We start from the raw sequence: 27024 nt of genomic DNA, 5'->3' as shown, positions 1-27024 counted from the left end.
AGAGAAAGTAGAGATATTAGTTCCTTATTGTAAACAAAATGGAAAATAGAAGCAAGCAGTAATTACAGTACTGAATCTATAAGTCAACTCTATAAAATTTTAAAATAAAGAGAACATAGATACAAAAAATAAATTGGTGGTTCCCAACTGGCATTGGGGGGTGGTAAGAGAAATGGGTGAAGGGGGTCAAAATTTATGCATGTTCAGTTATAAATAAGTCATGGTGATGTAATATATAGCTTGATGACTATAGTAAATAATACTGTATTGCATATTTGAAAGTTGTTGAGAGAGTAAACTTTAAAAGTTTTCATCAGAAGGAAAATTTTTGCAGCTATGTATGATAACATGTTAACTAGACTTATTATGGTGATCATTTTGCAATATATACAAACATTGGATCATTCTGTTGTGGACCTGAAACTAACATAATGTTATATGTTAATTACACCTCAATTTAAAAAAAAGAACACATTTCACTAGGTAAGATGTGACTGCAAATTCTAACCTATTTCATTCAGTTTTCTGATATGATTTAACAGATTTCTTCAAAACAGCTCTGCCAGGGACGCCTGGGTGGCTCAGTTGGTTAAGCGGCTGCCTTTGGCTCAGGTCATGATCCCAGCGTCCTAGGATCGAGTCCCACATCGGGCTCCCTGCTCGGCAGGGAGCCTGCTTCTCCCTCTGCCTCTGCCTGCCACTCTGTCTGCCTGTGCTCACTCTCTCTGACAAATAAATAAATAAAATCTTTAAAAAAAACCAGAACACAGTTCTGCCATGACTACCTCCACAATGCATAGCTCTCATTTTTTTTCTTCCTATTTCTTGCTCTTATGAGCACTGGTTAGTTCTGTAATGTACACTGACAGACCATCCCCTCCTCTCGTGAAGTGGTCCTATGATCCCAGACACAGGATCCTTTAAAGGACAGATGCTGAAGTTCCAACAACATTGAGATTCGCCCCACAAACTGATAGGACATACTGTCCTTTAGTTTGTGCACAAAGTTTTCTTCTGCCTTCTGTGATAACTGCACCATTTGGCAGGGCACATTCCTTCCCTGATTTGTGTTACAATGAACTATGACTGTTTCAATGTCAGTCTGATTGTTCCGTTGGTGACCTTAAGGGCTTCTGTTAGGTCCAAATAACGTAACATGTGTGATATTGATGTTCCTCCCTATATTTTTGCAAAATCAGCTAAAAGATTGTGCTCACAGAAATATCTTGCTGCTTAACATCTCATTCTAATTCTTTGAGCTCATGATTGTGAGGTGCTGCATTACAAAGGATTTTGCCAGCCAGAGGAGCAGCAGTAGGAATATGTTTTTCTCATTCTTTCATTCAACACTATCTGTTGTGTGCCTACTATATTTCATGCTGTGTTCTAAGCACTAAGGATACAAAGGTGGAACAAATCAGACAAGAATCCCCTACTCTCATTGAGCTTACACTTTGTTGGGAGAAAAACAGAAAAGCAAATATAGGACATCTGGTGGTTATAAGTGTCATGAAGCATAATAAAGCAAGTTGAGAAGAAGGAAAAGGAAAGACGTGGGTGGTAGGTGATAAGGTTATGCGCTGCTGTAGGTAGGGTGATTTGGCCAGTTAAATAGGGTAGTTGGGAAGGCCTCCCCATCCACTGACACCTGAATGAAATGAGGCGTGTCAAAGGGAATGACATTCTGAGTAATAGCAATGCAAAGGCCTTGGGGCAAGATAGTGTTTGGGTTATTCAAGGAATGGCAAGGAGGCCTTTGCTCAAGAGCTAAAACAGAGAGAGGGAAGGGTAAAGTGGTATAAGATGAAGTCACAAAGATAGGTAAGAAGGTGATAAGGTAAGGTCTAGTAGGCTAAGTCAAGGCTTTTGAACTCAAATGATGATAAAAACTACCCTTCATTTTACATTTCTTTGTTTTAGAGTTTCCATGTATACGCTGGAATTTTGATTAATGTAACAATGTTTCATTTAAATATTTGATATTTGGTTGTGGTGGTAGAAGCAGCTAGCATCTTTCTCAATAGCTCATAGCTCAGAATCCCTTTTTTCAAAAGAAACAGGATTTGGACATAAAACAGAACAGGCTGATACAATGGATGTTGTAGCAAAGCTGTATCTTATTCAAGGACTAGCTCTCAGGGTTGAGGGCTTACTTATTGGCATGATAATGTCTGACATTTTCAAAATGCTTTCAGATGTGTGATTTCGTCAGACTCTAATAACAACCCCAAGAGATAGGAGAAACAGGAGTTATTACTGATCCAGAAATGGAGGGAATTGATATAGTTTACCCAGCAATCATCCAGCATATGAGTCAGTATCAGAGCCACGAAATCCTGACCCTGAATACACCACCCCCTCATTGCCCACTGTAAGGACTTTTTATTTACTTTTTGGGGAGGGTAAAGATTATTGAGTAACTTCTTGACTCAGAGGTCAGAATGTTAAATCAACTAAGTTATTAGCTCATTCCTCCCTTCCAGTACTCAGGGGCATAAAAATATGTACTGAGTAAGGTCTGGGGGGTAGGCCTTGCTTTCTCTCTCTTTCAGTCTTTCTCTGTCTCTCTCTTGGAGCAGTCATTGACAAGAAGCTGATGTATTTTGAAAGTCTAGCTCTACTCTCAGAAAATGGCTGGGCATGTAGGAACTGGCCACCTCAAAGTTCACAATAATACAGTGGTTGTCCACTTCCCGCCCTCACAGAAACTACTCTGAAAGAGCACAGCAGCTCCCTTTGAGGCCCACGTGTCTATGAATAAGGCTCAATACTCCACCAAGTTAAACTTCTGCTATCGTGTTCTCAATTGAACAATATATTTACTAGCATCTTCCTAATGACATTTGTCAAAAAGTAAACATGTTCCCTCACAAAAAAAAATGGCCTAATCTCCTTCAACAAATGAAATGTTGATTTAAAGGTGGGGGGGAGTTATTTTTTGGATGTTATCAAGTAATGAAATGGCAAAGCAGAAGAAAGAAATTGGGATTTCTGAATTCTGGAAGTAGACAGAGAATTCACATGTTGTCCCAGCAACCTTTTTCATTATAAATGTTGACTTTTCCTGAGACTCAGTCCTCAGCTGCCTCCCATCTCACTTTATTCTCTTCCTGGGCAAGCTCACTCACATCTACAGCTTCCATGAGCTCCCCAATGTCAATGTCCAGCTCAGACCTCTCACCTGACCTTCGGATCAATGTATCCAAATGTTTACTAGACCTCTCCTCTAGGGTGTCCCAAAGGTCACTCAAATGCAACTTGCTCCCCAAACCTGGTCTTCTAGCCTTCCCTCTCTCTGTGGATTGCCTTATCATTCCGTCCAGTTGTATTTAGGGATATTTTGATAACCCCTGTTCCTTCTCAACTCTAAAACTTGGTTTGTTTAGGTCAAATTTTCTCATTTTAACCCCTAAAAATCTCCAAACTCCATCCACTTTTTTCCATCTCCATTAGCACCATCCTTCTGTCTATCTCCTCTTTCCTAGACTACCCCAATAACTCCTAATCTACCCACATTTAGGGTCCCTTCTAATTTATTCTTTTTAAAAAAGATTTGTTTATTTTAGAGAGTGAAGAGGGGCAGAAGGAGAAGGAGAAAAAGTCACAAGTGGACTCCATGTTGACTGTGGAGCTGGATCTGGGGCTTGATCTCATGACCCTGAGATCACAACCTGAGCTGAAACCAAGAACTGGATGCTTAACTGATTGTGCCACTCAGGTGCACCCTTATTTGTTCTTTTGATTGCAGAGAATGGTCTTGACATAAAGAATGCCATATCATCTTCATGCTTAAAAGTTTTTATGGGTTCCTATCACTCTTAGAATAAACACAAATGTCTTAATGTAGCCTACAAGGTCCTGCATGATCCAGGCTCATCTCAAACCCCCTCACTGTCTACACTCTAGCCACATTTGCCTACATTTTCCATGTCACCCTGTTCCTTCTTGTGGTGCGGCTCTGCATATTTTGAATTGTTTATTTGATTTCTTTGTTGTTCCTTCTTTTCTCACCTCCTATTCATCCTTCAGATCTCATTTGGAGTAAGTCCCTTGGGGTAGTCTTTGTTGATTGCCCTGACTAGGTCAACTCTCGCTGTTACCAGGTGTCACAGTACTCTCTACTACCCTTTGTCACACTTCTCATCGTTCTGTTTGACATTTGTTAGTGTGGTTACTTGGTTATTTTCTGTGTCCCTACTAGATTGTTAGTTCTTTGAGAGCAAGAGCTTACTATAGTGTTCTTAGTACCTAGCACATACTGTGTGCCTGGTACATAGCAGACACTTAATAAATATATGTTGAATGAATGACTAAATATGTTTAAGTACATTGGGTCAATGTACTTAAACATTTTCCCTGGAGAAAACACATTGGGCCTTTTTAGTTTTTTATATTCTTTATGTACGTAATGTACTTAAATGTTTTCCCTGGAGAAAACATATGGACCTATTTAGTTTTTTACATTCTTTGAGCTACTGACTAGATTCTATAGCCATGCCCAAGTTCAAATAGTCACTTAAAGTTTTGTTAACAGTACATTCAAGGGTGGTGAAGAATAGACTTTGTTATGGCCTTCATGAATATACATGCCAGTGAGATGAAAGGGGTGGGGTTTTGCATCTAGATTTTTTTATGTTAACCATTGAAAAGGATGCCATCTTATTAGTGCTACTAGAATAATTAAATTTTGACATTTTGTCCATTGTGGTTTTCTCCCCTTTTAAATAGACTATTTTTTAAAGAAATTTTAGGTTCATAGCAAAATTGATTTCCCTTATACTCACCATTCCCATGCATACACTGCCTCTCCCACTATCATCATCCTGAACCAGAGTGGTACATTGGTTACAATTGATGAACCTACACTGTCACACTATCATCATCCAAAGCCCATGGTTTACATTAGGGTTCACTCTTGACATTGTACATTCTTTGGGTTTTAACAAATGTATAGTGACAAACATCTGCTATTGCTGTACAATGCAGAGTATTTTCACTGCCCTGAGAAGCCTCTGTGCTCTGCCTATTCATTCATTCCTCCTCCACTACCCTTGGCAATCACTGGCATTTTTATTATCTACAGTTTTGTCTTTGCCAGAATATCATAGAGTTGAAATCATACAATATGTAATCTCTTCAGATGGGCTTCTTGTACTTAGTAATATGTGCTTGAGTTCCTCCATATCTTTTCATGGCTTGATAACCTTTCTTTTTAGCATTGATCACTATTCCATGACCTGAATGTGCCACAGTTTATATAACCATTTGCCTACTAAGGGACGTCTCAATTGTTTCTAGGTTTGGGCAATCATGAATACAGCTGCTATAAACATACATGTGTGGTTTTTATGTGGACACAAGTTTTCAAATCATCTGAATATATACCAAGGAGTGCAAATAAATGCTCCATCATATGCTAAGAATAAGCTTAGTTTTGCAAGAAACTTCCAAACTATCTTGCAAAGTGGCTATATCATTTTGCATTCCCACCAGCAATAAATGAGAATTCCTATTGCTCCACATACTCACCAGCATTTGGTGTTATCAGGGTTGTGAATTTTAGTCATTCTCATAGGTGTGCCTGGTATCTCATTATTGTTTTAACTTTCATTTCCTTAATAATACATGACATGGAGCCGCTTTTTTTTTTTTTTTTTTTTTTTAGTAATCTCTACACCCAATGTGGGACTCAAACTCATGACCCTGAGATCAAGAGTTGCATTCTCTTCCAGCTGAGCCACGTAGGTACCCTGGAGCATCTTTTCATATGCTTATTTGCCATCTTATATCTTCTTTGGTGAGGTGTCTGTTCATATCTTTTGTCCATTTTTTAAAAATTGAGTTGTTCATTTTCATATTGGTAAATTATAAGTGTTCTTTGTATGTTCTGAACAGTTCTTTATCAGATAGGGTCCTTTTTTTTTTTTTCAAATATTTTCTCCTGACCTGTAGCTTGACATTGTCTTCTCTTGACATTGTCTTTCACAGACCAAAGCTTTCATTTTAATGAAGTCCAACTTATCAATTATTTATTTTCTGGATCTTGACTTTGATATTGTGGCTAAAAACATCATCACTATACCCAGGCCTCTAGGTTTTCCCGTATGTTATCTTCTAGGAGTTTTATAATTTTGCATTTTATATCAAGGTCTGTGATCCATTTTCAGTTAATTTTTGTGGAAATAGCAGAAGATCATTGTTGTTGTAGTATATGGATATCCAATAGACCCAGCACCATTTGTTGAAAAGATTATCTTTGCTCCATTTTATTGCCATGCCTTCTTTGTCAAAGATCAGTTGACCGTATTTTTGTGGATCTATTTCTGGGTTCGTTTAGTTTTATTGATTGATTTGTGTCTTCTTTCATCAACAGTATACTGTCTAGATCTCTGTAACTTTAAAGTAAGTCTTGAGTTTGGTAGTAGCAGTTCTTCAACTTTGTTATTCCTTAATATTGTGTTGGCTATTTGGGTCTTTTGCCTTCTCTTATAAACTTTAGAATCAGTTTATTGATAGCCACAAAAGAGCTCGTTGGGATTTTGATTGGTATTGTGTTGAATCTATAGATCAATTTGGGAAGAACTGAAATTTTGACAATATTGAGTCTTCCTATCCATGAATATGGAATAGCTCCATTTGTTTGTTCTTCCTTGATTTCTTTTATCAGTTTTGTAATTTTCCTCAAATAGATTTTGTATAGATTTGATTAGATTTAAACCTAAGTATTTCATTTTTTTTTTTGGTGCTAATATAAAGTGTTATGTTTTTAATTTTACTTTCCCTCTGTTCATTGTTGGTATATAGGAAAGCGATTGACTTTTGTATATTAACCTATTATCCTGCAATCTTATTAGTTGCAGGATAATTGCTTATGAGTTCCAGGAGGGTTTTCTTTTGACTGTCAGCTCAGATTTTCTACATAGACAATCATATCATCTTCAAAGAAAGTCTTCAAAGAAAGACTTCAAAGAAAGACAATCAGTATACATTTTACTTACTTTTCTTGTCTTAACACATTAGTTAGGACTTCCAATATGATGCTGAAAAGGAGTGGTAAGAGTGTATATCCTTGCCTTACTCCTGAATCTTAGTGGGAAAGCTGCAAATTTCTCACTATTAAGTATGAGGTTAGATGGAGGGTTTTTCCAGATGTTCTTTATCAAGTTGAGGAAATTCCTCTCTATTCCTGGTTTGCTGAGAGTTGTTGTTGTTGTTATTGTTTTACCATGAATCAATATTGGATTTTATCATATGTTTTTTTGGTATCTGTTGATATGAGCATGTTAGTTTTCTTCTGTAGTCTATCAATGTGATAAACTACATTCATTTATTTTCAAGTGTTGAACCAGCTTTGTATATCTGGAATAAACACCACTTGGTGATGGTGTAGAATTCTTTTTATACATTGTCGGATTCAATATGTCAATGTTTTTTTAAGGATTTTTGCTTATATACTCCTTAGAGATATTGATCTGTGTAGTTCTCTTTTCTAATAATATCTCTGCCTCACTTTGGTATTATGGTAATGCTGGCCTCATACAATGAGTTAGGGAATATTCTCTCTGTTTCTATCTTCTGAGTTTATAGAGCATTAATGTAATTTTTTCCCTAAATGCTTGGTAGAATTCATCAGTGAATCTATCTGGCCCTGATGTTTGTTGTTTTAGAAGGTTATTAATTATTGGTTTAATTTTTAAAATAGATATAGGCCTATTCAGATTGTGAATTTTTCTTGTGTCAGTTCTAGCAGATTGTATCTTTCAAGGAATCGGTTCATTTTGCCCAGGTTATGAAATTTATGGGCATGGTGTTGTTCATACTATTCCTTTAGTACCCTTTTACTGTCCATAGGATCTGTAATGATTCCCTCATTTCATTTTAAATATTAGTGGTGTGTGTCATTTCTATTTTTTTCTTAGTTTGCCTAGCAAGAGGCTTACTGATTTTATGGATCTTTTCAAAAAACTAACTTTGGGTATTATTGATTTTCTTTATTGATTTCCTGTTTTCAGTTTCATTGGCACCTGCTCTAATTTTTATTGTTTTCTTCCTTATGCTTGCTTTGGGTTTATTTTGCTTTATAGTTTTGTAGCTTTCTATTGCCATGTCGTCAAGCTCAGAGATTCCCTCCTCAGCCATGTCCAGTCTACTGATGAGCCCATCAAAGGCAATCTTCATTTCTGTTACAGTGTTTTTGATATCTAGAATTTCTTTTTTATTCTTTTTAGAATTTCCATCTCTCTGCCCAACATTATTTGTCTGCTCCTTCATGTTGTTGGCTTTTTCATTAGAGTGTCTTGCACATTAATTATAGTTGTTTTAAATTAATAATCTGATAATTACATCCCTGCCATATATGAGTCTGGTTCTGATGCTTATTTTGTCTCTTCAAACTGTATTTTTGCCATTTAGCAGGTCTCATAATTTTTTGTTGAAAGCCAAACATAATGTACCGAATGAAAAGATTTCCAGTAAATAGGACTTTAGTGATATGCTGGTAAGGTGTGGGGGCAGGTGAGGCATTTTATAGTCTGATGATTAGGTTTCAGTCTTTTAATGAGCCTGTGCCAATGGACCATAAATTTTACCAGTGTTTCCCAGTCCTTTTCCCTCATCTTTGTTATGACAGGATGGCTAGGTTAGGGTGGGGTGCTGGAACTTGGGTATTCCCTTTCCCCCTACATGGAAGGCTAGAGCAAACTAAAATGGAATATTTCCTTTCTCCCAAGTCAGTTAGGTTCCGGTAAAACCCCAATAGGTTAGGCTCTTGTAAAATATATTCTCTAAAGGGCAGGCCTTGTTAAGAACAGAATGCTCTAGCCTATTTAGAAATAGTTCATTTACCTTCCCCTTACTGGAAGCCTGAGGGGCTTTTCTTCACTTTAAGAACCTGACAGAGCTCCAGGAGGTAAGACTCATAAAAGTGTAGGGTCCCCTCTGGATGTTTTCACTGTCATACTTGTCTACACACTAAGCCTCCAGTAACTCATCAATTATAATCAGGTCTTCCTACCCCAGTACTGGTTCCTGTGGAGATTTCTGCTTTGCATATCTGCTTAGGTAAGTTGTGATTCTCCGTTTCTGCCCATTTGTCTCTCCAATTTTGAGGGGCAGCATTTTGCTTCAAGATCTCACTGCTTTTGTGGATTTAAGAAGAGTTGTGAGTTTTTCAGTTTGTTCAGCTTTTTACTTTCTGTTAGGATGGAGTAGAGACTTCTAAGTTCTTTATGGGCTAGACCGGAAACCAGAAGTGCCTGCTGTGTTTTTAAAGCCAACTTTCAATGTAGATATTATCTCTGCTGTGTTTAGATAAAAACAATTTAAAAACAAATGAAAATAATCTGTTTTGCATTAAAGTGAATTGCTTACTGAAATACTGGCAGGCTAGAGAGATAGGCACTTCATTGGTATTAACTGTACAATTGATCAAATAGCTATTATTGTCCCCAGGCAAAGGTTGAGTTTTCTGTATGAAAATGACTTCCACTGTAATGGATGGGACAATAATGGTTCAATTCCAGAAGGCAGGGATGACACCCCGGGCCATTCCTTTTTATGTTTCCTTTGCTCCATATCTGCATCATCCTCACCTCATTGTGTACCCTTAAAAGATGACACAGTTGGCAGAGTTCTCCATGTGTGGAAGGATGACAAAAGAGTCTCGTAAGTGAAGCAGTCCTCTCTAAATTCTTGGGTGTCAGGCGCTCTAGCTGCCATTTCTGTAGCGATTCAGTTTCTAGCTTGATAGGTCTATTCCACTTTGCATTCTGTCTTTCCCGAACTGCCTTCCAACTCTTCCCCAACATGAATCTTCTGTTCCCGTCAGGCCAGTCTCCAGACTCTCCTTGATGCGCCATGTTCATTTTCAGTTTTTGCCCTCACTCGTGTTGGCTCTTACAACCTAGCCTTTCCTTCAATGTCTGCCCAGCTCAAATCCAGACGTCTCCTCAAAACTCTCCACTCTGGCCTTTTTGGACTTGTTCTGACACTTCTAGTCGGCACTGTTGCATTTAACCCATCTGTTTGGTTTTATGGCTTCCTCTGATTTATGTATTCAAGTCTTGTCGCTGCAACCAGAGATCAGATATTATGTCTCTTTCACACCCTCCTCAGCACTCATACTGTGGAAGGCACTCAGCATCTTCTGCTCATCGATGACTTGCTTGATTGTTGTTTTCCATGTTGGCATGCCTAATGCTAGGGATGTCTGCAATTCTATAGTAATGGGAAGGTCCTCAGAGATTTGTTTTGCTCTAACTTTACAGCATTTTCTTGTGGAGAGGGACTGCCTGTTTATAGTAACCCAACTTGTGCTTGCCATATAGAAACTGTTGGAATGTACATTGGGTTAAGTATAATTCCACTTAGCTTCATTCTAAGACCTCTTTTTTTTTGGGGGGGGGGAGCGATCCTGGTGTTTCATCTGACTTAAAGATGATGATGCTATCATTTACTGAAGAAACCCTAGCCCTAATTCTGAAGACCTCTGGATTAATCTAAAGAATGATGTCGCTTTACCACTATTTCTGCTTACTTAATCTTCTGAGACATCAATTTATAATTTTGGTTTTCTGGTTTCTCTAGATAGCAGGATTTGTCATTAGTTTTTGCTTATCTATTGCCACGAATATCTCAGGATATTTTGTATCATGTTTGCGATAAAGTCCGGTATGTGACCTCAGTACTCTTCCTATCTATTTTCTTGACACTTTGCTTGTCATCTTGTGAGTATTTTCCATTTTATACCCACAGACTACAGGAGCATTTGGATCTTGGATGAATTACATGGTAATTGAGAAGCAGATTAAGAACTTACTCCAAAGATCAGTTTCCAAATTCCTCATTAGGTTGCTAGTTTTGGTTGTGAAAAATAAAAATAAGCCTACTACACAAACTTCTTTCAAATCCTTAGTGATAGAGGGGAATGGTTAGGATTCTAACATCTACAACATAACCAACCATATTATTATGAAAGCCTAAATGGATTTTATATGAATCAGCAACAAGATACATGGCTAGCATCCAGGAAATTTGTGCTAAGTCTTTTGTCAGGGATAATATAGTCTAGCAATCTTAATGTTCACTTAAACTTTTTCTGTATCGGCAACAATGCAGAGAGTATGAATATTTCTTTTCCATGTTGAGCATGTTAAAAAATGAGAAACAGTTAAAAAGTGAGACAAAGAGCAAAATAATGTTATATTTATTTGAGTTACAAGAATCTAGGTTTTCAGTAAAGTTATGGTTAGATGAGACACACTTTCATAGAAAGAATCACTGGTCATTGAAAGAAGCAAGTGGCTCCCTTCAGGAAGTGTTTATAAAAGGATATTTAGAGCTTACCAAGGTGGATAAAGCTAAATGATTCTTCTGAAGGAGACTATCTCAGGAAGACTAATTCTAGAGAATTTACAGAGGATGAGAGCTATAGCCAGTTACTATGATGTTAGATAAGGCAGCTCAAAGGGCTCAGAAGAAACTGCAGTAGGATTCCTTTAGATCTGGGAGAGAACTGATGGCTTAGGCTTGGAGAAGGATTCTTCTATAATGGAGGTAGGCTTAAGAAGTCCTAGTTTTTATTAGAATCAAGCCCCAGAAAAGAAGAATTATGTAACACTAATATCCCAGACATTTCCAGCTGGTGAAATGAGATCACATGAACACTACTATCCAAATTTCATCAGCTGCAAGGCCCCACCTGCTCACAGAGGAATTTAACCCCATTCCAAAGACGCTTCAGTTATTTCTGATCATTCTCAGGGGGGTGGAGGGCAGTGGAGAGGGGCTACCACATGGGCCTGTAAAAATATCACTCCCATTCTTAAAGTCGGGACTACTAATCAAGGCGCCTCATCATTGCCTCCACTGCTGACACCCTTTGTGCAAATAGCACAGAGCTTCCAGTCCTGGAGGTATTGAAATCTAGGCTCCTCACCCAATTTTATATAAATTTTGTCACTTTGGCTTGAAACAGCGTAATTTGAGCCCAGGATCACAGATGGGCCTTGGTGAAAACAGTGCCTTCAGCTTTTGGTTCTCTCTTTTCACTGGGCCTCAAACCCAAAGAGCTAACCAAAGCATCAACACTCTACTTTCCCTCTGTTCTTTCCTTATCTTTCTCTTTTCTGTGTGCCCCCCCGCCAAAAGACAACTTATTACTCTTCCTTCAGCCCAAATTCCAAAATCTCCTTGCATATAGACTTAACACAATAGGTAAAGGAAGGGAGAGGGGAAACAATCACCTGGTCTCTTTCAGATGAAGTTCTAGCACCAGCTTTGCCCCAGCCAAGATTCTGTTACGCATATAATAAAGACATAAACTCTGTTTCTATCAGGGCATGAGTGGGAAGGAGAAGAGCATATCTGAGGAAGGAAATGGTGATATAAAACAAACCACCATCTCAGAAAGAGAATTAAACATTGAAAGAGTCAGTGACTCCCTTTGTCATTATTTCTTACTGCTCTTTTTCATTTTCTTAGGCTTAATTTCAATATTGAGCCCAAGGCTTTTGTTCCTTCATCTTTAGATCCAGAAGAGGACAGCAATTAATTACTATTCATGGCTGAATAACTGCTAACTAAGGTAGGCTTTTATCACAAAATGCTATGGAAAGTGATTGATTACATTGAGTTTGGCAGACCCCCTTGGCTTAAATTAATTCTATTTCATATCCAAAGCTGAAGCCTTCTGTTCCATAAATCTGTTCCGTAAATAGGTGCAATCTCAGGTAAAGTCCTGTGCAGTCCAGGTGAAGCAGCTTTAATAAGAACACATATCACTTTCAGACTACAGTTACAGCAATGGTGAAGAAGTGCAAGTAGCCCTTTTAATTTTTTTAAGATTTTATTTATTTATTAGAGAGAGAGAGAGAGAGCAAGGGGAGTGGCAAGCAGAGGGAGAGGGAGAAACAGACTCTCAGCTGAGCAGAGAGCCTGATGCAGGGCTCGTTCCCAGGACCCTGAGTTCATAACCTGAGCTGAAAGCAGACACTTAACTGAGCCACCCAGGGGCCCCAGCAAGTGTCCTTTTTAAATTAGTCATTTCACTATGAAGATTTTCAAACTGTGAAAATCATAAAAAAGAAAAAAACTAATGAAGTACAAGAATTTACAGACCTGATTTATTAGATACTGTTACCCATGAGGGAAATGACAATGAGCTCCACTTTGATTGGCATGTCATGAATTGCAGGACAAAATTAGAGAGGAATAAAGTTTTGGAAACTGTGGGTGATGAGTCAGGTGATCTAGAAGTCATAAGAAAAATCCTTGCCTCGCAAGAATTGCTGACAGCATGAAGAAGAATCTGGAGTTGGTCAAATATAAAGGCTGAAAAGCACTATAATGAAAAAGCAAATGGTTTCAAGGACCTAGAGCAGCGGCTCTCAACTGAGGGAGACTTTGCCATCTAGGGGACATAAGGCAATGTCTGCAAGTATTCTTAAAGAATAAACTTTTTGATTTTAGTAGTTTTTGTAACTATAAAAAGTTGCAAACTCAGTACAGTGACTTCTAAATACCTGAACTCAGTTCCCCCTATCATTAACATCCCACATCAGTATGATAAATTGTTATAATGAAAAGAAACAATATTGATACATTATTACTAACTGAAGTTTATGCCTTACTCAAATTTCCTTAGTTGTTACCTAATATCCTTCTCTGTTTCAGGGTCCCATCAAGGAAACCACATTGTGTTTAGTTGTTATAACTCCTTAGGCTTCTCTTGGCCTTGACAGTTTTCTTAGACTTCCCTTGCTTTTTTTTCTTTTCTTTTTTTTTTAAATTTGGCAGAGAGAAAGAAAGCAAGAGAGAGAACATAAGCAGGGGGTGTGGGAGAGGAAGAAGGAGGCTTCCCACGGAGTAAGGAACCCAATGCAGGGCTCGATCCCAGGACCCTGGAATCATGACCTGAGCCAAAGGCAGGCTAAATGACTGGACCACCCAGGCGCTCCCTTTCCTTGCTTTTGATGACCTTGACCGTTTGCAGGAATATAGCTCAGAACTTTTGTGGAATGTGTCTGAATTGGGATTTGACTGATGTTATTCTTGTGATTATAATGTGGTTATGAGTTTCTTAAGGGGAAGGACAATAGAGATCAAGAGCTGTTCTCATCCTATCATATCTAGGGCTATCAACATGACTTATCACTGATGGTGTTAATCTCGACCACCTGTCCAAGATAATGTTTATGAGCTTTCTCTGCTCTAAAGTTATTTTTCCCCCATTCCATTCTCTCTTCTTTGGAAGCTAGTCACTATGTGCAGCCTTTATTCGTTGGGCAAGTCCTTATGCTCCATCTAACTAAGGGGAAATAGCTATATAAATTATTTGGATTCTATGTGGTAGATTTGTCTTTTTTCCCATATTGATTTAGTCAACATTCATTTTCACTAGTATGAATGTCTGGATATTTCTTGCAGACTTTTAAATTTTTTTAAGATTTTATTTTTTTAAGTGATCTCTACACCCAGCATGGAGCTCGAACCCACAACCCTGAGAGCAAGAGTTGCATGCTCCATTGACTGAGCCAGCCAGGCACCCCCTCCCCCAGGCACTTTAATCTTTACAATAGGGTCTGGGGAGGGTGATTATGGCATGTAGTGGGCAGAGGCCAGGGATACTGGTCCTATAGTATGCAAGATAAATCACCACAACAAAGAGTTGTCTGACCCAAGGTCAATGGCACCAAGGTTGAGTACCCTGCTCTAGAGCATTTGATATTCTACTCTGTTAGATGGTACATATGGAAATACAACTTAAATTTTAAAATCAAAGTCAATGACTGAAAGTTGTGTTTTCAGAGAACTTTGTTACAATGCATAAAATGAGTAATTCTTTGGGTGTTATATGAACACCAAATAAGAGATTTAGTCCCTCTAAGGCTCTGTGTAACAGAAATGAGCCAAAAAGTTGAGACAGTGACCCAGACTCTTCAAATGCAGTGGTATCCTTCCCCCACCACCTCACCACTGAAGAAAACTAGTGCCTCAATGTGTACACATTGGTAGTCTGTGTTGAATGAATTAAATGAATATTGACTTAAGGTCTTAAAGTTGTCATGAGTCCATGAGTTCAGGGAATCAAAGAGATGCTTTGAAATGACTCTGGAGGTAGGAAAGGTGAAATCAAAAAGAAAGTGCTGTTGTCTTCAAAGTCTGACTTCTCTGTACACGACTTTTCACTTCCTTGCCCTGCACTAGAGCAATGGTGCTCAATCCGTGTCAATATTTCACCCCTTCCCTCAAGACACTTGTCAACCTCTGAGGATGTTTAAGATGGGTCACAACCTTGGGGAACAGGTGCTACTGGCATCTAATGGGTAAAGACCAGGGATGCTGTTAAACATGCTACAATATACAGGACAGTTGTCCAGATAAAGAATTCTCCAGCTCTAAATGCCAATAGTGCCAAAGCTGAGAAACCCTGGACTAGAGAGGACGAAAACAGTCTTCCAGGTTGATCACATTAATTTCTCACAACCAGAGAGAGGCATAGTTGTCTTGATATATCCCCTTTTAAGTTGTGTGTGTGTGTGTGTGCATGTTTCAAAAACCCCTTTTAGCTACAGCTTTGGCCAGGTTACCACTGGTGTTGAAAGACCTTTCAGAGCATAGATGTTCCTGAGTAAAATCAAACTTTTTACCCTAGCCTCTAAAGCTCTGAAAAACCAGATCTTCCCTACCTTCATGTCTTCTTTCTATGGTCCTCTGCCTTTGGTTCTCTTGACCCATCCAGCTGCTCAAGGCCCAAGGCCAGACTGGCTTTATGACCCTTAGAGTTAATGACTCCTCTACCTGGACTACTCTTCCTCTAGACCTGGGTGGACAAGGCTGGCTCTTTTTCATCATTCTTAACTCAAACATCATCTTCTCAGCAAAGCTAATCTCCTAAATCTAAAGCCCAGTCCCTTCCCCTACACACACCTATTTTGATTTCATTTTATTTTCCCCATAGCACTTACTACTTTCTGAAATTGTCTTGTTTTGTCTGCTACATTACCACATAAGCTTCCTAGGGGCAGGGACTTTGTCTCTTTAGCTCAGTTTGAATCTGTGTGCCAACACCCAGTCTGGCACAGAGTCCAAGTTAAATAAATATTTGTCGAATGACTGAATGAATTTGAAGGCAGCAGTTGGGAGTAAATATTTAAAATTTCGGAAAATTCTGAATTCATAGACAATGTTTTGTGCTTCCTTAATCTCTTAAGGGAAAAAATGGAAATTGAGGAATAAAATCTCAAAATATGGGATATTTTAAAAGAACTATTTGATCATAGGGGAAGAGAGGAAAAATAAAACAGAACAAAATTAGAGAGGGAAACAAATGATAAAAGACTCTTAATCATAGGAAACTGAGGGTAGCTGGAGGGGAGGTGGTTGGGGGGATAGGGCAACTGGATGATGGACATTAAGGAGGGCATGTGATGGAATGAACACTGGGTATTATGCAGGACTGATGAGTCACCGAAGTCTACCTCTGAAACCAGTAATATGTTATATGTCAATTAATTGAATTTAAAATTTAAAAATAAAAAAATCCATTTGTAGTTTGAATGCCTCCTTAATTAGAAACACACTACATAGTTTATTAATTTCATTAAATCATAAAATGATTACAACTTGTTATACTGTATGTCAATGAAGACTTTATTCAGGTAATTCTGAATTTGGTATTGCATTAAAACCTAATTAAAATTTTCTTCCTAGATTTTTTTCTCATTTAAGAGAAGCAAAAAATCCCACGAGGACAGAAGAAAACAACACTGCTGAAGCCATTAGGTTTTAGGACTTAGGGTTTCACACAGATATAGAAAACATTGTCTTAGAAAAGGAGCCAAGAGAAGTGAGCAAGAAAAACACCCTGCAACTCACTGAACATAAATTTTACCCCCAGGGACCTTTGTCTACTCTGTTTTATTTTCTGAGGTATTACCATCAGCGGTGTCTTCTCTGATGCTTCATTTCGTGAACTTTGGCAAACAAAGTTCGTAGTCTTTCACTTGGTTCTTTCAATGCAGATTTTTCATGATTTATGGAGGTGAAATTAACATACCATAGAATGAACCCTTTTAAAGCAGATGATTCAGGGGCACGTAGTACCTTCACAGTATTGTGCAGCCATCACCCCTGTCTAGGTTCAAAACTTTTCTGTGATTTCTATATAAAATCCTGTACGCGTTAAGCAGTGTCTTCTCCCTCAGCCTCTGGCATCTAGTGTTCTGTGTTCTGTCTCTATGGATTTACCTATTCTGGATGTTTTGTACAAACGGAATCATATCATATGTCTGGCCTTTTTCACGGATACCAGTATTTCATTCATTTTTATGGTCAGATGATAGTCCATTGTATGGGTGTGTTACATTTGGTTTGTCCATTCGTAAATGGACGGGCATTTTCATTTTTTTAGCTATTATAAATAATGTTCCTATGAACAGGGGTGTACCTGTATTTGTTTGAATGCCTATCTTCAGTGACTTTAGATATATACTTTAGGCTTGGAATTTCAGGATTATACGGTAACTCTGTGGTTCATGCTTTAAGGAACAGCTGAGCTGTCTTCTGCAGCACCTGTACTGTTTTTGCGTCCCTGCTAGCAAGATGGGAGGTTTTTTCCCCATATCCTCGTGCAATACTTGAGATTTTCCTTTTTTTTTTTTTAGTGGATGGGAAGTGGTACTTCACTGTGGTTTTGATTTATGTTACCCTTGAGACTAATGACGTGGAACATCTTTTCATGTATTTATTGGTCATGTTCAATGTAGACTACTTCTGACGTTGGACAATTTCTGAACTTTTATAGTTTCTTTTAGATAGTGCGGAAGATAGATCAGAAGCAGACAGGAATGAGAGGGCTAGCGTCATAAGATTCTATTTGGCCGATGCCCCAAATGCCTTCCTGGCCCCCACCCCTGAGAATGTCACATTTCCCACAACAGTGGAAAGTTCCTTTCTGATAGCAAGTCTTACAGACCTTGAATATTTGCTGATACAGTTAAATGAAATAGCAGGAATGTCATAAAACTGACAGACGGGAATAAGGAAAGCCATGGTAAACAGGACAAGTTGACTATCAAATTCATATGTCCACTGGTTAAGGAGGACATGGCAACCCAGAAGGGACATTTGTAGGTCTGCGCACACGCAGATAATTAACAAGGGTATTGGAAAGTTTTGTGGGACTTTTTTCCCCCCTAAACATAATGTAAATGAGAAAAAAAATCTTTCCCATCGAAATTTCTGCTTACTTCCTCAGATATGTTCCACATAAATTAAACAGATCATATTTTTCTGTCTTCCTTAGACATTCCTGATTTTTTTTTAAATCAAGCAATTCAGACCACTTTATTTTATTTTATTTTTTTCAGAGCATTTTAATAGATATGGCTTTGGTAACTGTGCTTAAGGTTAGATTGTCAAACCTCTGGGAAATCAATATGAGGTAGACAATGTAGCAAAGTAGGATGAGTTGTGAGTTGATAGGAGATCTCTGTCCCAACCCTCAGTTCTGAAATGACTAGTTTTGTAACCTTGAATAAATTACTTTATCTCTTGGAACTTCCATGTCCTCATCTGTAAATAAATGAATGATCGGACTCTCCATTACCTTTAAAATCTTTTACAGCTCTGGACTTCTATTTGAGAAGTTCATGTGTTACGTGCTTTAAATTTCAAAGGCAGATGTGTACTCTTCCTTTGTTTGCACATATAGAAATTAAAACTGTTGCTTCAGTTCAAACCTGTATCAACAGAATAAGTTTAAAAAGGAGCAAAGAAAAAAAGGGCCGAGAGACACAGACTTCTAAGTTCTGAAGCCAGGCTCCTCTTTATGTATTGGCTGAGTGCCTCAGTACACTTGTATGTGTGATGGTCTGTCCTCTGCCCTGAGGTTTCTTAATCTCCGTTTTGCAATGTGTGTCATAGATATTTGTTTATCACACAGTGTAACTAACTCAGACAGGACATTGCACTATTTCCTAGTCAGTGGCTCAAGCATTTCTCATATGAACGTTGCCAGTCTTTCATTCTCTTAACTTCTGTGACTTCAGATGAGGGTACCTTGACTTTCACTTAATCCGATGATGCATTTTTTTTTTCCCTGCAGGAGGGTACCAGGTTTTGAAACTTTTCCCCTCTTAACGTGTAGCTGAAAAGTTTTAATAAATGGTAAGGTGATCTGCCCTGCCAGCATAGGGGCCGTTCTCCAGCCCATCTGACACAGGTTCCAGGGAGCTCTGGGTCAGAGGAGCTCTGGGTCAGCTCGTTGTCAGAAGAGAACAATTAGCACCTTCAGTCCCTGAGGAGGTGTCAAGGATTTAAGATCTATCTGGGAGGGATTAGGTTATCATTTGGGCATGACATAGGATGAGCTGTGGTAGTGCACTTGTGATGAGCTCTGGGTGTTGTACAGGAGTGTTGAATTGTCATGTTGTATACTTGAAACTAATATTACACTGTCTGTTAACTAGAATTTCATCTATCTATCTATTTATTAAAGTTATTTATTTATTTTTTTGAGAGAGAGAGAGAGAGCGCAAGAGAGGGAACACAAGCAGGAGGAGAGGCAGAGGGAGAAGCAGGCTTTCCACTGAGAAAGGAGCCCGATGTGGGCTTTGATCCCAAGACCCCAGGATCAGGACCCGAGCTGAAGGCAGACACTTAATGACTGAGCCACCGAGGCACCCCTGTTAACTGGAATTTAAATAAAAACCTTTTTTTAAAAAAAAAGGAAAAGAAAAAAATAAAATAAACATGTAAAATAAATAAAATACAAAGGAGTGGAAGTGATGAAGGCATGGTCTTTGCATTAGTATTTCTTTCCAGTTTTAGAGGCTTTCTCAAGTTAAAAACAGTAGGTAAGATAAAGTTTCTATCAAAATTTATGATCACAGAACTTGATCAGGGAACTGATCTGATCTGTAATATCTGAAGACCCACTTTTGATATTTTTTATTACCTTGTGGCTATTTCTTTTCTGTTAATTTGCAGACATACTTTGCTTTTGCGCTTTCCTTAGGTTTCTGTATTTAGTGTCTTTCTTTCAGCCCAAGATCAGCTTGTTTATTTCCAAAAAAGCAGCTGCTTCTACAAAAGGCTGGCAACAGGATAGAGTATGAGGTCCGGGGGAGGGAGGTGTAATTGAAGCTGAAGGGACTCTTAAGGTCAGTGTGCTCTGTTCATTGAAATTATCTCTCCCCAACTGTTTTCTCCAGTAGAATGTTAAAATATTATATTCCTGCCAAAAAACCTCCCCAAACTCAAATCCTAAACAAGAGAAACAACCTCTCCACCTTGAATCAAACACTATTTTGTGTTGGTAACTTATTTCAAAAATCATTTTATTTAATTTGATTTAAAATTAAAATTACCTTTATGATTTTACAGCAGATCAGTGCATGCATTTGTTTTCTTATTGGGGACTACTCATCAATGGGACTATCACTACAAATTACTGTTTTCAATTTCTACTGAAAATCAGATGGAAAAGTTTTGGTGATGAGTCGATTAACTTGAAATAATAACATTTGATTCAGCAAATCAACATCTAACAGTTATTTAAAGAAACCAATTAGAGAGACATGCAAATTGATATTCAAGGATGTTCATAACAGCATCACTTATAGCACTTGAAAAATTTAGAAACCTAAATGCCCCACCCACTCACTATAGGGGACTGGTTAAATATATTATGTAATAGCCATGTGCTAGAATATTATGCAGCCCTAAACCTTGTCTTTAACTAATTTTTAACAACATGGGGGAGAGCTCACTTTCAGTGTCAAGTGAGGAAAAGCACACAATACTATACCGTTGACTCTTGAACAACATGAGTTTGAGCTCTATGGATTTACTTACACGTGGAAATTTTTCAATAAATACAGTAGAGTACTATGAATGTATTTTCTTTTCCTTACAATTTTCTTAATAACTCTTTTTTCTAATTTACCTTATTGTAAGAATACAGTATATAATATATGTAACATGCAAAATATTTGCTAATCAACTTTTTGTGTTATCTGTAAGTCTTCTGGTCAGCAGCAGGCTATTAGTAGTTAAGTTTCTGGGGAGTCAAAAGTTATATGTAGATTTTTGACTGCACAAGGGATCAGCACTCCTTCCTCTCATGCTGTTCAAGTGTCAGCTAGGCATATGGAATGGTTGCAATTTTGGAAAAAAATACGCATGAGAAGAAGCTGGTGAGAAATACATCAAAATATTCATAGTGGCTCACTCAAGGCTGCAGAATTGTGGATTTAAAGAGCATTCTTGGTACGCCTGGGTGGCTCAGTGGGTTAAACCTCTGCGTTCGGCTCAGGTCATGATCTCGGGGTCCTGGGATTGAGCCCGGCATGGGCTCTCTGCGCAGCGGGGAGCCTGCCTCCCCCTCTCTCTCTGTGCCTGCCTCTCTGCCTACTTGTGATCTCTCTCTCTGTCAAATAAATAAATAAATAAATATAATCTTTAAAAAAAAATAAAGAGCACTCTTTAGGGGTGCCTGGCTAGCTCAGTTGGTGGAGCATGTGACTCTTAATCTCTGGGTCATGAGTTCAAGCCTCATATGGGGTGTGGAGGATACTAAAAAAAAAAAAAAGAGTAAAGAGCGTTCTTTATATATTTTTGGTGCTTTCTGTTTTCTATAATGAATAGTTATTACTTTTAGAAAAATACATAAAATTTCCAAACATTTTAATGAAAGGAAATTAAATAATAATGAGAAAGCATTGTTTACCTATTGGATTGGTAAGGTTTCTTTTTTTTAAATTTTATTTTTTTATTTGTCACAGAGAGAGAAAGAAAAGGAGAGAGAGCACAAGCAAGGGAAGTTGCAGGCAGAGGGAGAAGCAGGCTCCCTGCCTGATCAAGGAACCTGACTCGGGACTTGATCCTGGGACCCTGGGATCATGACCTGAGTTGAAGGCAAAAACTTAACCGACTGAGCTACCCAGATATCCTGATTGATAAGATTTTTAAAGATTTGATAATATTCAATGTTTTCAAGGATACTAGGAAAATGGCACCCTTACATACTCTAAGTAGGAGTGTAAGATGGTTTGGTCCTTTTAAAAGACACCTTGATAGTATCCTTTAAAATTTCAAGAGCACATAGCCTTTGACCCAGCATCATTTCCAGTTACAGGGCTTAACTACATAGAGATGCTTGAACAAATATGCAAAGATACTTGCACAGGGATATTAACTGGAGTATTGTGAAGAACTAGGGGGAAATCCTAAATGTTTGTTAAGAGAGATATGATGGATACATCATGGTACGTCCATACTATGGAATACCGGGTAGCAGTTTAAAAAAAAAAGTTAATTACTTAGCTATCTACATACAAACATAATACCATGGAGTGATGTTTGTGATACATTATTAAGTGGATAAGGGCAATTTGGAGAGCAATATGTATAATATGTTCTCATTTTGAAAAATAAGTATATGTTACCCTGTATGTGCATGGCAAACACTCGGGAAGATGTGTATCAGCTTGTTCTCAGTTGTCATCGTCTCTGTAGAGCAGGACCAAAGACTCCTTTTACTTTATATACTTCTTTTAAAAAATATTTTATTTATTTATTTATTTATTTATTTGAGAGAGAGAGAATGAGAGAGAGAGCATGAAAGGCGAAAGGTCAGAAGGAGAAGCAGACTCACTGCTGAGCAGGGAGCCCAGTGCGGGACTTGATCCCAGGACTCCAGGATCATGACCCGAACCGAAGGCAGTCACCCAACCAACTGAGCCATCCAGGCGCCCTACTTTATATACTTCTATTTGAACGAAAGACGTGAACATGCCCTTCTTTTGTAAGAAAAAGAATAATAGAGACAAGCAGTAGAAAAGTAGGGCTTACAGTATGAAAATTTGCTTAAAATAGTCTTCCAGAAACGTATTCGTCCGTGGACAGTGATGCCTCGCTACAAAGAGTTTGGATAATTTTTATATTAGGCCTCATTTGCATCATGTCTCAATTAAGAGAGATAACCAATTCATAAGCTGATCTGGGTTGCCCTATGTAATGTTTTGTCCATTGGCAACAAAATTAGATTTGTTGAACTCTTTCATAAATACTATTGAAATGAGCTCTCCGAAAGTTGAGGTTAGACCCTGAATCTGAAAGCTGCCTGTATAGATGGTCTGGATTAGATACAGAACCTAGCTAAAAGTGACTCAGAATCTTTGAGTTCACTTTCCGGGTATTTGCTATCAATGTCTTCTTGTAGGAGGGCTTCCCCTGTGTTTAATATAGAAGTAAGATGTTCCAAAAATGAGAATTTGCTTCTCTTTTAGGTGGGTTTATGTGCTAATGAGATGGTTATGTGAAATATTACTTATCCAGCCATATGCACATTTTCCACTGAAATAATAACAGTATCTACCTTGTAAGCTTACTGTGCGGGTAAAATGAAATAATGCCTGTAAAGTGTTTGGTGCAGTGCCCTGCACTGAGTAAGTATTTAATACCTGGTGGCCATTGTTATTTAAACATGTTGCTAAAGATTTTCCATTTGAATAACAATAACTTAGCCTGGACCCGTGCCACACACATCCAAGCAAAGGAGACAGTTTTATTATAACATTTAGTTTGGAGAAGGATTGCTTTGAATAAATGTTCAAGGCTTAAGCAGAATGAATATGTCGGTATAATGAAGGGGTTTGTCCATTTCAGAGAAGGCATTAGCAAAAGGCATATTTAGAGGATTGAAGGGAATGGAGGTTTAGTGCACAGGTTACAGAGTGATTTAGTAAATGAAAGTGAGGGTGGCGGTTGTAGACCACTTAAGGAATTTAGCCCTTGGCTCTAAAGAAAGTCATTCAATAAACAGGAGAATCTGGACAAAGAGTGGTGTGGTGTAAACGGAAGAATGTGAATTTTGGTAACAGCTTCCTTTTTTCTCATCAGTAGAATGAGGAGGTCATACCTGGTAATTAATAGCCACCATCTTCTCCACACTTGTCATAAACCAGGCTTTTTACGAGCATGGTTTCATTTAATCCTCCCTTAGAAGAGCCCTATGAAGGAGAAACCATTATTAGCCCCAATTCAGAGATGAGGAGGCTGAGGCTTAGAAGACGTTATGTAACTGGGTCCCGGGTGGTCCCCGTCCAAAGCCCACATAATTTCGATGCTGCTAGTCTGCCTCTGAGTGGCCTTCCAGCTCTGGTAGACAATGATTCTGAGTAAGGGACATTTGAAAATGTTGTCGTTATTTGCCTTGTCTTTTAAGAATGGAAGATGAAATAGAACGTTTTGGTATGTGAAAGGGAAAGGAAAATGAAGAGAGACTGAATATGAGTTATGATGCCAGTGACCTTTCTTTTCCCCTAAAATTACTGGGCTAGAATCGTACAGAAAGGGAATAAAAATACACTAAAGGTAATTTCCATGCTGTTCCAATAACACCCACAGCCCATTTCATTTGCCTCCTGCCTTAGGCATAATCTGAATATTTTGTTCTCTTTTCCGTTTTGGGAAGGTTACTAAAGCAGTTTGCAAGGACACTGGGAGGAGTTTATTTAGAGGGGATAGGAGCTCACTTTTAAGAGGACGAAGAAGGAATTAGTAAGACACATTGTAGTCAAGTTCCATTAAACCCCTGCTGGGATTTTGATTTGAACTGCACTGACTTTATCGATTAATTTGGGAAGAATTGAGGCTTTACAATACCATCCTCTTGCATTCAGATGCATGGGGTGTCTTTCCCTTTGTTTTGGTCTTTCCGTGAATATAAAAACCTGCCAAATATGCTGGAATGAAAAGAAAGGGCTCTTTGGAAAAATAAAAGGATCACTTCTCAAACAACAACATCTAGATCTAGCTATTAGGCCTCTGACCAGTTTTGAATAGAGTAGCTTGGGTTATTATTTATGTTCACAGTAAGATCATCTCCTGTCTAGGTTTCTGATTTCACTCGTTTCACACAAGCCATCGAAGACAGTATTTGGCCCAGTGGTTGGGCCTGAAAATAAAAGAAGGCCTTGCTCAGGACAAAATATAATATAACTTGTCTATGCAAATATTATTGTAAAGTCCTGCTGCTTGTAGTTGGACCACAGGAAGAAGTTACATTTTACAAACCTGTGCAGTATGTTTAACACGAAAAGCCTTGTTACATGGTCAATGAAGAGCGGTTGTTTTCTGCTTTCAGGAGCAGCCTGGCTATCTGTTTCAGCTTCTTGTTACAGGAGAGTCAAGTGAGCAAGGCCCGAGTATGAGTACCTGCTAACAGAGCTGTTGCGTTGAATTCCACTTGAACAGCTTTATTTTCAGGCTTTTCGTTGTTTTTATGTTGTAGTTTAAATCTGTCCACTGTGCCATCTATTTTCCTGTTTTCCATTTCCATATGTTGATCTCTTCGGTTTCTAATGGGGTTGGCAGTCCCAGGCAAGATTTCCTACTGAGGAAGACTGATGTCCTGGTAAATGCTGTCATCCAGGAGTCAGGGGACCCATGGTAGGAAATCCAGGCTCTGTTACTAGTTAGTTGTGGGACTAGACAAGTCATTACACCTGGATCTATTTCTCCACCTGTAAAACAGCGATAATAATACCCTGTCTTCCTAACTGGTAAACAACTGTGCAAATGTTCTCTCTAAAATGTCAGGCAGCTGGCTGGGGGAATGTTTTGTTCCTGGGTAGGAGTGCTGGAGGGTTTCTGATGACAAGAAGTTAAACAAGGTTTATTTTGACCTTGAAGACGTGAGAAAGGAAAGCTAGAAATTGTATGGAGCTACCTGGTTTCATTTTTGGGGATGTAGCTCTTCTTCAGTCTTCGTCCTGGGTGTCGTTCACTGTAGAGCAAAGAGATGTGGTCTATGATAAAGGTAGCCCCAACTGTCTGCGTTAATGAATAACTTAAGTGATAAAGATCTTGAAAAATTGAAAGAGTTTCTGGGTCTGTCTCTATTACACACATGGGTCCATGCATAGGTATGTATGTATACAAAGTCATACATACCAACAAAAACAGAGAGCTTTGGGCTCTTTCTTTGATACCTTTTAAAGTTGGAGCAACTTCAGTAAGCTAAGGGCTCAGTGTTCAGGGGAGATTACCTAGTCGAAGAGGTCTGGGCTAAATGACAGCCAGTGAAGGAAATGGACAAAAGTACTCTTTATTTTATTTATTTATTTTTTTAGAGAGGGACAGAGAGGCTGAGAGAGAATCCTTAAGCAGACTCCAAGCCCAATGCGGGGCTCTCTCAGGGGCTCGATATCAGGACCCTGAGATCATGATCTGATTGGAAATCAACAGTCAGAGGCTTTTCCCGGCTGAGCCACCCAGGCACCTCAACAAAAGTACTCTTTAATTATAAGTCCTTTTTTTTCCCGGTCCAATGGATTGACTTATGTGCTACACTGGGTTTGTTCTGTGTCTGTATTTTAATTCCATGACTGGACACTAAATTCGTTGAGGGCAGAGATGATCATTCCTTCTACTTCATTTGTGTTAACCCTGTTATGGAGGCTCTGTACTCTGCAGGTACCTAGTGAATTATATAGCTAACAAATGATTACTTATTTCTGGTATTACAAAATCTCTCATAAAATAAACACAACAAACTCGTTGTTTGAAGTCCTGAACTTTCTAGGTCAGTATCGAAAAAGGAAGTTCATGACTGCCATAGTAAAAGTTGTAGGCATATTATAGGTAGGTGGGTTGACCTGTTGGAAACTGGCTGAGTAATCCTACTTCAGAGTAAGTAACACAAAAGAGCTGTAGTTCTATGCTCTCCAATTGTGGGCCTCTCATCACGCATAGTGTCACCTGGGATGCTTATTAAAAATCAAATTTCCCAGACTCACTCAGACCCTAATCACAGTATCTGGAGGTTGTAGCTCCAGGCACCCATATTTCAACAAGCACCCCAGATGATTTGGATGCATACTAAAGCTCCAGAATGACTCTAGTCTGTAATCTGAAAGGGTGACACACACATGTGTAATTCTATGGGACGATGGAAAACAGCAAGAGAAATGAAATGACCACTACTAGCAGGGAGAGGAAGCTAGTCCTCCATTTCGC

General features: G+C 38.5%; 1 protein-coding gene across 4 annotated transcripts in view; it reads left to right on the top strand.

The window, feature by feature from the left end:
• ACSL4 (acyl-CoA synthetase long chain family member 4) overlaps window positions 1–27024 on the top strand; it is a 114702-nt gene that overhangs the window by 4448 nt on the left and 83230 nt on the right. For all 4 annotated transcript variants that reach the window (XM_032329438.1, XM_032329447.1, XM_032329441.1 and 1 more), the window contains exon 2: window positions 12481–12583. The gene's annotated coding sequence lies outside the window, so the exon portion shown is untranslated. The remainder of the gene's footprint in view (window positions 1–12480; window positions 12584–27024) is intronic.

The sequence above is a fragment of the Mustela erminea genome, chromosome X, assembly GCF_009829155.1.
Source record: "Mustela erminea isolate mMusErm1 chromosome X, mMusErm1.Pri, whole genome shotgun sequence".
NCBI lineage: Eukaryota > Metazoa > Chordata > Mammalia > Carnivora > Mustelidae > Mustela > Mustela erminea.
This window is presented reverse-complemented; position numbering and strand designations above follow the sequence as displayed.